Below are 12,060 nucleotides of genomic sequence, written 5' to 3' on the forward strand. Positions count from 1 at the left end.
GTACAGCCAAGGCTGAACTTATCACACACCTCACAGATCGACTGTTTCAGCGGCACGCTGGGATATGAAGTCTTTTGGGTGAATCGTGGCCCAAAGCAGTTCCTTCTCGAAGACTACAATTCCCAAGAAGCTATTGGAAACCTCCGATTTGAACTGATGAAAGTACGAGCCAATCACGAGAGTTTAGGTACAATTGAAGTCGGAGTCAGTTTCCAAGTAAAGCTTGCTGTTGGTCTCCTATGGGAAAGGAGAAACCTTTGCAGGGAGTAATCACAGAAGAACGAGTTATTGGATGTGGAACAATAACAGGCGCTGGTAGTTTTAACGGAGCAAGCGAGAGGATCCAAAGATCCTCTCAGCAAGTCAAATTCCGGCGCTTTCACCATTGAAAATTTAAAGCCGAGGCCACGGAGGAGCGCCAGCCCTTCCACGCTTTGATCTGGTTTTCCTCCTTAGAGCTTAAATGTGGACTGCTGCAGAGCTTCCATGCGAAGGAAGCGAGTCTGGCTCAGATCAGTGACAAGAAAATGGGGATGGGAAGAAAGCCGCAAAGAGCACAGAAGGGACGCTTCCAAATTAAGTGCAAAAATAATGTGTTGGGGCTACAGCCCTTTGCAGGGTGTGAGGCAAAACTTCTTTCAAGCCAGACAAACCAATGTAACTCTCCAGATATAGATACATATAGTTGTAGGGCATTGACACCAGGTGGAAATCTTCCGGTGAAAAATCGCATCATGCTGGGGATCTCTGTAGAATTTAAAGTGATTTACAGCTTCACAGCAAACCAAACATGTTCTTGGATTATGCCTAACTGTGACAGATTGTGGCTGGAGGGAGGCAGTTAACGATTGAAACAGTTTGAGTTACTGAAATTAGCCCGTAATGTCATCTAACGAACTTACTATTTGCTTTTGCTAAATAAAGAGGCTTGGCTGGTTCATCTCTAACAAAGTTGGTCATTATTGCTGAGATGTTCAATTAGCACCAGTAGGCCGAGGACTAGCTGCTGCAGTGTTTGTGCAAACACGAAACCCTTAAATGAATCCTGAACTGTAATGTCAGATCTTAAATTCTGCATTCTGAATGTTGTTTCCTATTGATGAAACTGACAGCCATTTCTATTTAAAGGAAGCCATTGTAGACATCCAATAATTCTGTACGTTGATGGTAATGAGGCAGATTGTTCACCATATCACATAGATGTCAAATTATATGCCAAGAACATTTGTTGAATAAGAGTACCCATTTCTTTCCATAAAATTGAACTGAAAAGACATATCAGTACATATGTGGTCCTTGACTTATGACCACAATTGGGACCAGAATTTCCATTGTTAATCAAAGTGGTTGTTAAGTGAGTTGTGCAAGTTTATGACCTTTTCTGCCATGGTTGTTAAGCAGTTAAGTGACTCATGGTCATTAAGCATATGCAATTTACTCCGTTGATTTTGCTTCTTGGAAGCTGGCTGGGAAAGTAGCAAATATAATCATGTGACACAAACACCCCAACGCTCCAACCCTCATAAAAATATGCTAATTGCCAAGCTCCTAAATGTTGATCATGTCACTCTGGGATGCTGCAATAGTTGAGTACTGATTGTCACTTTTCAGTAGTGTTGTAATTTCAAATGGTCAGTAAACAAATGGATGTAAGATGAGGACTGCCTATACTTTCACAACAGGATGAAGTCCCAAAAGTAAGAATTACACTAACTGCAATAGGAACTTCTAGCCTCATTTATAAGTGAGTTTAAGGCAGAGTTTGAACATTTTGAATCTTTTCTTCCTTCAAAACTGCCTTTTGAAAGATAGCTGCTAACAAACTCCTATCTGCTAGTTGTGATTCCATCCAAAATTTTGGGTATAATATTAAAAATATTTACTGATCAATTTGGCTGGTCTCAATATCTCAGAAACAGATTTTTTTTTTGGTATTTTTTCCCCTGAAATGATGTTTGGCCAAAAAGAAAGATTTAAGTGGAACATTCCCTTGCTGCAGTTATGATTTCTACTCATGAGTTGACAAGCTTATTTTACTGGGATATGTTTCAGGTTGTTTTGCTGAAATATATTTCGTCAGAGCAGAGCATCGTTCTGTGGGAGAATCATTCTGTGACAGAAAATTGTCCTGCTTCACTTTGCATGTTGAATAGAACATACTATGCAACATAACTGGTCTAAACTAGGATTCGGGAAATTCTTTTGATCAAGGGCCTGATCCTACCTCTGACTTTGCAGGTATAAGATGGCAAGACTGCAGGCCAAACAGCACAGTAGCCATTGGACAGTGCCAGCCTGTCAGGCCTTTATGGCTGATAGGCCTTTATGGCCACCTAGGATATTCACGCATCCACGGCCCTTGGCTGAAATATGGCACTGATAATCTGCCACCCACTTGCCTGTTCATTCATGGCTCATGGGCTGTATAAAAACAAATGGCAGGTCAGATTTAGCCTGTGGATCATAGTTTGAGGAAATAAAGTCTTCAGATTTGGTGTGAATATAGTTATTTATTACACAGTATAAATATAAGTTGGAAACTTGTTTTAGTGCATTCCCTCAAATAGAGCATTTTGACATATATCAAATTGCTGGATGCCCCATTCATGTTATCTTAATTGTTTTAACTATATATTTCAAAACTTTCTAGTTCTACATGATGGATTCGTTTGCCTAGTTCTTCATGAGCTTGATTGTTAAGGGGTTAGTAATAGTATAATATTAAGTGACATTGTTTTCACGGTAAGACGCTGAGCCTGCACTCTGCTGAAGTCGGCAGCTTGGCAGCTCGATTCCCATGAGCAAAAAACCATGTAGGGACAGGAAAGGAGCCTCCCCCGATTGTCTACTGGCATCCTGGCATCCTGCGGGTAAGATAACACCGCCCGAAAACAATCCTTTCACAGAGGCAGGCAGCCGCTTCAGTGATCCCTGGCTAACACGTGCCATACACTAAACAAAAAAAGCAAAAGCAAAAGGATGCACCAATCACCCAACTTGAAAGTAATTGGTGGTATGAGTTGACTGAGACCAGAAGATTGACATTCTCAGTAGTATCCCACTGCCTCTTTTTTCTTACTAAGCATAGGTGTATTTTTATCCCAATGTTTTAGAATATAACAAATAGTCCTTTAAGACAGCATACAGCTCCACCTCTAGGCCACAGCAAACCGAGTTCCCATGTGCAATAATTTCTTTGGCAGAATCTAGGAGAAGAGCCTTCTCTGTTGTGGCTCCCGACATTTGGCAGATTCTTCCATTGAAGGTAAGATTGGCCCCATATTCCTGGCCTCCCAGAAGAGCCTTAAAACCTGGCTCTGTTGGCTGGCCTAGGGCTCCAATAAGGGTGCTTAATGCTGGGGCTGACTATGCAGAGAGAATATCCCCACCATATAATATGTCCTCTTGGTTTTTTATCTGTATTTAATCTTTCTTACTTTTAAAATTGTTTTGTATTATCTTTTTATTATGCTGTAAGTCATCCAGACTTACTTTTACAGTGAGATGAGTGTCACATACATTTCATAAGTACATTTAATAAATAAATTAGATTATCCCACTGTAATGCCCTTCCACCTGCTCTTTTCAACAGCCAATTTAGCAACACCTCTAAAATATAAGTCAGGGAGAAACAGAAGCTATGGGCCAGGTCCTGCTGTGCTGCCTCTTGGTGGAGATATCTGGACTACAGGGAGTCTTAAACCATTTGTTTAGTGACCATTCAAAATTACAATGGCACTGAAAAAAGTGACTTATAACTTTCACACTTACGACTGAATCAGCATCCCCATGGTCACGTGATCAAAATTCATCTTCTTAACAACTGGCATGCATTTATGACAGTTGCACTGTCCAAGGGTCATGTGATCACCATTTGTTACTTTCCCAACTGGCTTCAAATAAATAATCAATGGGGGAAGTGAGGTTCATTTAACAACTGCATGATTCCAAAGTGTGGAAGGGTTAGCTGGCATCCACAAAGGAAAACTTTCTAAGGAATGAGTCACAGTTCTGCTGTGCACTGACTTAACCAGAGAGAAGCTAAAACCTTTGGTGATCGGTAAATTGGCAAAGCCATCCACATTCAAGAACCTGCAGCCCAAAGACCTTCCTGTCACCTGGAAATCTTAACAAATCTACATGGATGACTGATGCCCTATTTGAGGAGGGGATAAGTGGTATTGACTGAGAAATGAAGAAGAAGAAATGGCCCATTCTTCTTGCAGTGGACAATTGTCCTAGCCATCCCCAAGTGAATCATCCTACAAATGTGAAAGTGAATTTTTGCCTCCAAACACTACATCAAAAATTCAACCTCTTGACAAGGCATAATCAAAACATTCTACTGTAAATGCACTACTGAGCCCAGCTTCTGCAGTGAGTCAATGCTAAGATCCAAACCTATGGTTCGTCTGCAGAAGCAAATCCCTGACCCTGATTCAGAAGCAATTTTCCAATCAGTACTGACTGAGGTACAACCCAGTGGAAAAGTGCTGGAAGCAACTGATGAAGCAAAAGAATTAAATGAGGACCATAAAACTGCAGATATTCCAAAAGAAGATGATGTCAGTCATTTGATAATGCAATTAAAGTCATTTGCCATGGAAAATTGCCTAGATATAGTGAGTGGTATGGCCAGCATTCAGAATGCTTTCTCCACTTACCTTCATAACATGAATAAGAAACAAACTAAAATTGACTCTTTTTTTCATGAGAAAATAATACATACATAAATGTATTGATTTTGTATAATGCAGTATTGTATGAATGATTTTACTATGTTTTCATTATGTGTGTTTCTGTAAAGTAAAATGAGGCATGTGTACATATCAGTACAGTTGTTCAGTACGCCACTTTCATTCAGTCCCTTGGGTCAATTTTCAGAGGTTTTATTCTATTTTATTAACAGAGAATTACAAGCTTAAATAGTAAGGCTGCACATTCTTTGAAAACTATTTGGAAAGATATTTTGGAATATGAAAGAGCACAGGCACAGCATCTCCTTAAAGCAGCACTAAATACAGGGGTGCTTTAATGAGCTGAATGTGTGGAAGCCTGAAAAATGTAGCTGCTTTAAAATGATGCCTTAATCCGATGCATTTCATAATACTGCTTCGAAATAATTTTTGAAGCATGTACACCTTAGATAGATAGATAGATAGATAGATAGATAGATAGATAGATAGATAGATAGAGCGCAAAAGAGTGGGGGGGATCAAAAGGCATTTTCCTACATTTCAATTTTGGAATCCTTTGGGGACTGGGAAACTGAAAATTGGCCCAACCCTGCATCTTAAACAAGATCAGAGATTCCATTGAAATTGAAAGTCATTGGACTAATAGGAAAGTTATGCTTTGGCAACTACCTGTCGAAGGCTCAAGATAAGTTCATCTTCTTCTGCAGTGAGGCGGACAGCATAGCAGTAGGCCATTGGCAGGTAAACCTGGCGGCAGTGACACCAAAGTGTGGAAGGGTTAGCTGGCATCCATGAAGGAAACAACCTATTGTGAAGTGGAAAGAAGGGAAAAGCTCGTAACAGTGGACAGTTGCCAGCAAAGACAATGTAACAACTTGACTGAAGGAAATGCAAAAAGATCATGACAACAAAACATGGAGTAGCTGCTTAAACACACTTCATACAGTAAGCTTTGAAAAATTAGCCATTGGTATGCCCATCTCTAGCAACTATCAGACCTCAAAGAGTCTCCATGAAGTTGTCCAGTATGTAAATAATTTTACATTTGGGGACAGTATCAAAAATACTGGAATCAGGTTGTACTCTTTTAGTCTTAGATGAAAACTGTGATATAGTGACCCTTTTTACTTTTACTACTCTAACTGGTAGACAAGTTTAGAGAGCCATTTGGTAGTGCTTAAAGCACCATACACTCTTTCTGTGGGGAGGGGGTATTAGATTCTAATCTTAAACATTGAGGTGAATTTTTAAAAGTAAATATAGGAAACTCCTCCTCAGCTTGTAGAAAAGAAAACAGAAGAGAAAGTAAAGGAGGACATTCAAGAGCCCAGGGAAAAAATCCTCATACTAAATACTGAAACAGATTCCATTAATAATGTGACTTCTTCAGTCTCACCATGAAAATACAACTAAGAATTCATTGTGAAGCTTTCCCTATACCTCTTACCTCATAAATAAATTTTCAGCAGTTTAAACTTACAAGTGGTCTGTTTTGGAAGGAGATGGGGGATAATCTGGAACATGGGTTGAAAGATAATAAACTGATCTGAATAAATAGGAAATTAACTGACTTGCAAACAGCATGTGCAAATTCTAAGAAACCTTTGTATCTTGGAGGGGGGGATGGTAAACAGGGTTGGGAATTTTTTGGGTCAAGTGCATCCATCCATATAACGAACACAGACAGAAGCTGGGTATAATTTTCTTGATGATGATTTACACACCACATCTCAGGAAGCAACGTATTCATTCCTTCCCAACTGTAGACATTCAAGAGAGCCAGCCAAAATTTACCTCAGGAAGGGACTCCTACAGCACCACCTGAAGAATTCCAAAACAGAATAATAATCAAAACAGCTGACAACTTTATAAAACATAAACAGTTCATAGTTATTACAGAGGAAAAGAAAGAGGAGAAATGATCTATTTAAGAGCTACGGTTCTCCTTTTTCCCTCCGCCTATGTGGTGTGTCTTGCCTTCTCAGTCCCGAAAAGACACTGCTACCAAATAGTCTGGCCTCATCCTTCCTCTTTTTAATAGCAATAGTAGCAATAGTTAGGCTTATATACCGCTTCATAGGGCTTTCAGCCCCTCTCTAAGCGGTTTACAGAGTCAGCATATTGCCCCCAACAACAATCTGGGTCTCATTTTACCCACCTCGGAAGGATGGAAGGCTGAGTCAACCTTGAGCCTGGTGGGATTTGAACAGCCAAACTGCTGAACTGCAGTGCTGCATTTTAACCACTGCGCCACCTCAGCTCTTTTTTCCCTTAGCCCTGTTCATAACAACAGTTTTTATGAGTCATTCTTTACAGATAGACTTTTCATATCTCCTGAAGTTTCTGGCCAGGAAAATGTACAACATACAGTAGAAAACAAAAAGTAAAAGAGTGGCTTCAATTTATTCAGTCAGAGAGAAAGCAAGAGCGAGCTAGTGAGTAACTTTTTACCTCCCATAGAACTAATACAAATACCTACTATTCATTGGACTTGGAGTAGACCAGAAGAACAAATCTACTCACAAGGCTAAGTAAAACAGGGAACTCTTAGGAAAGAAGAGATGGTGCTTCCTACTTAAAGACTTCCTAGGTGTCAGATCCCTAAAAGTGATACTGCCATTCAATTGGGAGGAGGGGAGCCTCATAGTTAAATCATTAGCTACATCTGAAACAACTGAGTTTTACAACTTTACAACTGGTTTCCTGTCACCGGGAGACTGAAGGTCCCAACATTCCTCGAGGGATGTTTATGGTAGCCATGTAGGATATATAACTTTGATGTCTAACTACAGATAGCCATGGGAACGTGTGCTTTATTGACTCCCAGGGCAGAAGAGTTAAGGAAGCATCTTCACACTTGTATATTGGTCAGAATCTGCATTCTGACAAAGGGGAGGGGTCATTATCAGCTTAATCCCATTTGCATGGCCTAAAGGTTTTTAGGTGCTGCTTTGCTTCTAATGGTTTCCATCCTGCTTGATTAAAGGTTCCTTTTGAAATAATCAGTTTCAAGAGTCTTTACTTTCTCAAGTTAGGAGAGGAGCCATTACACTAGGAAAATTGAACAATGTAAGTAATATTTAATTCACAAGTGGTCACATAATCATTCCCATTTCCTGCAAATAGCAAACTATTAATCAATGAACAGCATGAGGCATGTTAATTACTGAGCAGCTTCAATCAAGCTGAGAATATCATCTGAAAACCAGAGGAACCTCTTAGCTAGATATTTAGAAAAGGAGGCAGGTTGGCATCAAGCTGATCTTTTTTTCTGCTCCTAGATTTTCAAAATAACAAACATGATCAAGGAGAATCAAGAATGCATTGAAAAATCTAAAGTAAAAATGTAATATTCCCCCTCAAGTCCTCCTGAACATGGGAAAGCTCAAAATAATGAAATAGGACATGCATTTGCTACATGTTTTGGCATCAGCAAAACTCTAAGTCTTTAGCATCAGCAAATTAAAATGAATGCCAACTGGATATTTTCAGCCAGTTGACCGTGCTGTTTACTACTCAGGACACAAAAACAAAGAAATTGCATTTTTTTCATAATCAGGAAGGATCTAGTGAAAGTAGTATTTGGGCATAATGTAGCAATGATCAAATATTAGCCATTACACTTCATGTACAACCTTTTAATATGAAGGTTATCCAAGTATATTCTCCAACCACTGATGCAGAAAAAGAGGAAATTTTATGGTCCAGTGTTTGGATCAAGTTGTCCAATTTTATGGACAAGTTTTATGATCCAGTTTAACGTGAAATCAGTAGAATATACAAACAAAATGTGCTATTTGGAGATTGGAATGTCAATGGTGGAAATCATGATGAAGAAAATATAGTTGGACTATACGGCTTAGGAAACTGAACTGGAATGGTCAGGCATGAAAGACAGGAGCACACATGAAGTTCCAATTAAACTGATATATTACAATTCATGCTTATGCACAGGAATTTACTGAACTAAACTTTAGCACTATTTTGGCACTAGATAAAGTCAACGGAATTCAAGACAAACTGGATTTAGTCTGTTTGTGATTATTTAAACACTCTAGGCTGATTCCTCTTTTGACTTGCCTCCAAGTTCTGCCAGTCCTTCTCCTTCAAGAACAGAACAATGTATCAGTTTCTGGCAATCTAATTACTTCACTGCTATCAAAATCTTCAAACATCTAAAGTGTTGGACATCATAGAAGATGAATACAAAAATGAAAATAACTATGCTATTGGCAGAAGCATGTGGAAGACTCAGCTACAAGAGCAAAAATGTGGCCAGACACTCACTATGGAACAGATCATGAACTGTTCATGTACAAGTTCCAAACTAACCTAAAACATAAGAACAAAGCCAACTTGTTTCCATGATACAATCTTGAGCATATATCCACCATTTTCAAGGAGCTTGTCAGGAATTGCTTGGAAGCCCTGAACCTAATTTGACAGAGGATCAGAGGAAATGAGGAATAATATCAGAGAAATTGTTAAGAATAAATGTGAAAAAAGACTGCCAAAAATAGACGAAAGAACACTACATGTCAGAATAAGAAGTGGAAATTGCCAAAAAGAAAACAGAAACTAAAGTAAATATAAGGAAAGATCTCAAGAAGCAACCTAATAAAGAGTTTCAGAAAGCTGTTACAAATGACAAGAAGTGGTATTGACACTAATAAAGACACTGAAGACAGGAAGGCCTGAAGGGCCAGAATAGGGATAAATATTTCTAAAGACAGTGTACCAATATGGTCACTAAGAGATGAAATCAACTTAATCCATAAACACATAAACCATAATTATTCTGTAAGCAGAGAGTCCTTTTTTCCAAAGGCATCAAATGATGGTAAAATGAAAAATAAAAGCCACATTTATTTCCAGGCTCCAGCTGGTCATTCACCTTTGCTATGGAGGTTATTTCGAGCCTTCACTAAATCTGGATCATCAGCGCTGACTCCAAGAATACGCATGGCCGTGTAGTTCAGAGCAGTAGAAAATACCTTAGACAAGTCCTCAATGTGTCTAATAGACAACAAACAAGAAAAGTGTTAGGTAGATGGGTTCACACAAGAAAACCCAACTGTACTTCAAGTTCTGTGAATTTTTAAGAACTGATTAAACCAACGAAGGCAAAATAAAAGAGCATGGAGTAATTTTATTACAACTTGACTAACAATGGCTATATTTTAGAGTTTTATTTTAAATGCATAAGAGAGAAATATAATGCTGCAGATTGAGATTAGGTAGAATTAGAGTTTGCTTGCAGAATCAATTCACCAGAAATAGGAAAAATTAATACTGTAATCCCTAAGCATTCAAATGGTAAATCAGAGAAGCAAAGTTTAATGAGCACTAGTGATAACAACTCTATGGATTTGTTTCCTATTCATCCAAGCCATATAAACATTAGGAATATGGTGTTATCTGGGCTGTTTTGAGTTTCTTTCTCTCTTCTATTAATTAAACATTCCACCTTCTAGGCAATGTGGAAGACAGAAGACAATGTCTTTTAGACAGAAAGTCATTCCTCAACCTCATTTGTGAAAGGAAGCTATTAGCGCATTTTAACAATGCAATAAATCTAAAATTTCTTTCCAAGAAATATAACTATAGGAAGGATAGCTTTAAAAAGAAAACAAAGAAGTCTGGACATTTCACTATCTATAGCTACAATTAATGTATCTGTTAGAAGAAGCATTGGAAACAACTGCAGGAACCAGCCAGGAGTTCCCAGCCCATAGGTGGGTAGGAAACATTTTAAAGTAACTCCACCTTAATTGATCTGCTGTGAATTTGTCTGGAAGTTATTTTTATAGTTTTCAAGACTACACATTAAACTAGCATTAAGAAGTCTTCCTGAAATTCATATCATTTTCATTTGCTGAGTTTTCAAACTTTGTGGGGTTTAAGAAGCATAAATAGGACTGAGCAACAGAATTTCCACCTATTCCAAACAAAGCCACTGTCTGTTCTAAGCCCTTCCCCCATTCTCCCACTTTTTTTCCTACCAAAGTCATCCCCTCTGCCTTGATTTTATACTATTTTGGTAATAAAATTATAGTGATGGAAGGAACCTCAGAAGTCTTCTAGTCCAACCCTCTGCTCAAGGCAGAAGCCTTATGCTATCCCAGTCAAATGATTGTCCAATCTATCCCCTCTTGGCTTCATAAAAAACCTGTCAATTGTGACGCTAGAATTACTGAACAGTTATTAAGAAAATAGTGTTTTATGTAAATGGAAATCTATATTTATATTTAAATTATTGTAGATTATGACAGGACAAATGTTATTAATAAACACAGGTGTGAACTATGTCGGAGCCCCCAAATTAATAAAAATTAGTCAACATGACAAAAGACATATATAAGATACAAAACAGAGTAAGCTAGAGGCCATTGCAATAGCAGATAAATTGGATAAAACAAAGTATTGGCAGGGAAGGAAATAAGGGATAAAAAGCACAGATTATGCACAAGCTGTTTTGGTTCAAGTTGATGTCTTGTATATTTCCTAGAGATAGAAAAATATTAGAAATAACTATACAGATAATTCTCAACTAACAACCATTTGTTTAGTAATCGTTCAAAGTTACAGAAGAACTGAAAAAAGTGACATAACCATTTTTCACACTTATGACTATTGCAGTTTCCCTGTGGTCACATGATCAAAATTCAGATGTTTGGCAACTGACTTATATTTATGATATTTGCAGTATGCCAAGACTGAGAAAGATTCTCCAAGGTTTCATAAAATATTTCACTGCAATAGTAAATTTTTGCAAGATAACACATTTCTACTACCCTTTCAAAATGCAAAGTAATTGTAGATTTCTTACTGATTTCTTAAGGCACTAAACACTCTTGGCCAATTCCTGAAACAGGTATCATCTTCTCCTTAGGAATCCCAACCATTTGCTCCTGAAGTAATTAGCTCGGCATTGATGCCCATCAGCAATAAGAGCTTTTGCCTTTTTATTCCTTTGTTTCAAACATGTATGATATGCCACTCTGTAATATGCTTATGAATTCACACTGCCCACACCAAGAGCGGCATATCAGTCCCTTCTGAACCAGGATGGCATTTGCCAGCTGGAAAAAGGAGTGACTGTCAGATATTTACAATTGAAAAAAAAATTCAGGGACATCTCTATTTAGGCTGAGGAGAACTGAAATGTTGCTAGTGCTGCTGCCACCACCACTGATAATGAAATAACAGAAAGTGGGGAAAGTCCTTCTGAAGCAACGGCTTTTGAGCTTTACTCACAGGCCCCATCCTCCATCTGGGAGTTGCACTGAACGCAAGTAACGCACCATCTCCTTCCTACTTTCTTCTGGGAGTGGAATCTTAGCAACATGGCACACAATCAGAA

General features: G+C 38.4%; 1 long non-coding RNA gene across 1 annotated transcript; it reads right to left on the bottom strand.

The window, feature by feature from the left end:
• Nucleotides 1-5,240: 5,240 nt before the first annotated feature.
• LOC148045570 (uncharacterized) lies at nucleotides 5,241-12,060 on the bottom strand. Its single transcript, XR_015696603.1, has 4 exons — nucleotides 11,955-12,060; nucleotides 9,592-9,713; nucleotides 6,422-6,518; nucleotides 5,241-5,502 (listed from the first exon to the last, which is right to left on the bottom strand). It is a non-coding gene; the product is annotated as an uncharacterized LOC148045570 (long non-coding RNA).

Source organism: Thamnophis sirtalis, unplaced genomic scaffold, assembly GCF_051295495.1.
Source record: "Thamnophis sirtalis isolate CommonGarterSnake01/CBP01778 unplaced genomic scaffold, rThaSir2_p1.2 scaffold_5, whole genome shotgun sequence".
Classification (NCBI taxonomy): Eukaryota; Metazoa; Chordata; class Lepidosauria; order Squamata; family Natricidae; genus Thamnophis; species Thamnophis sirtalis.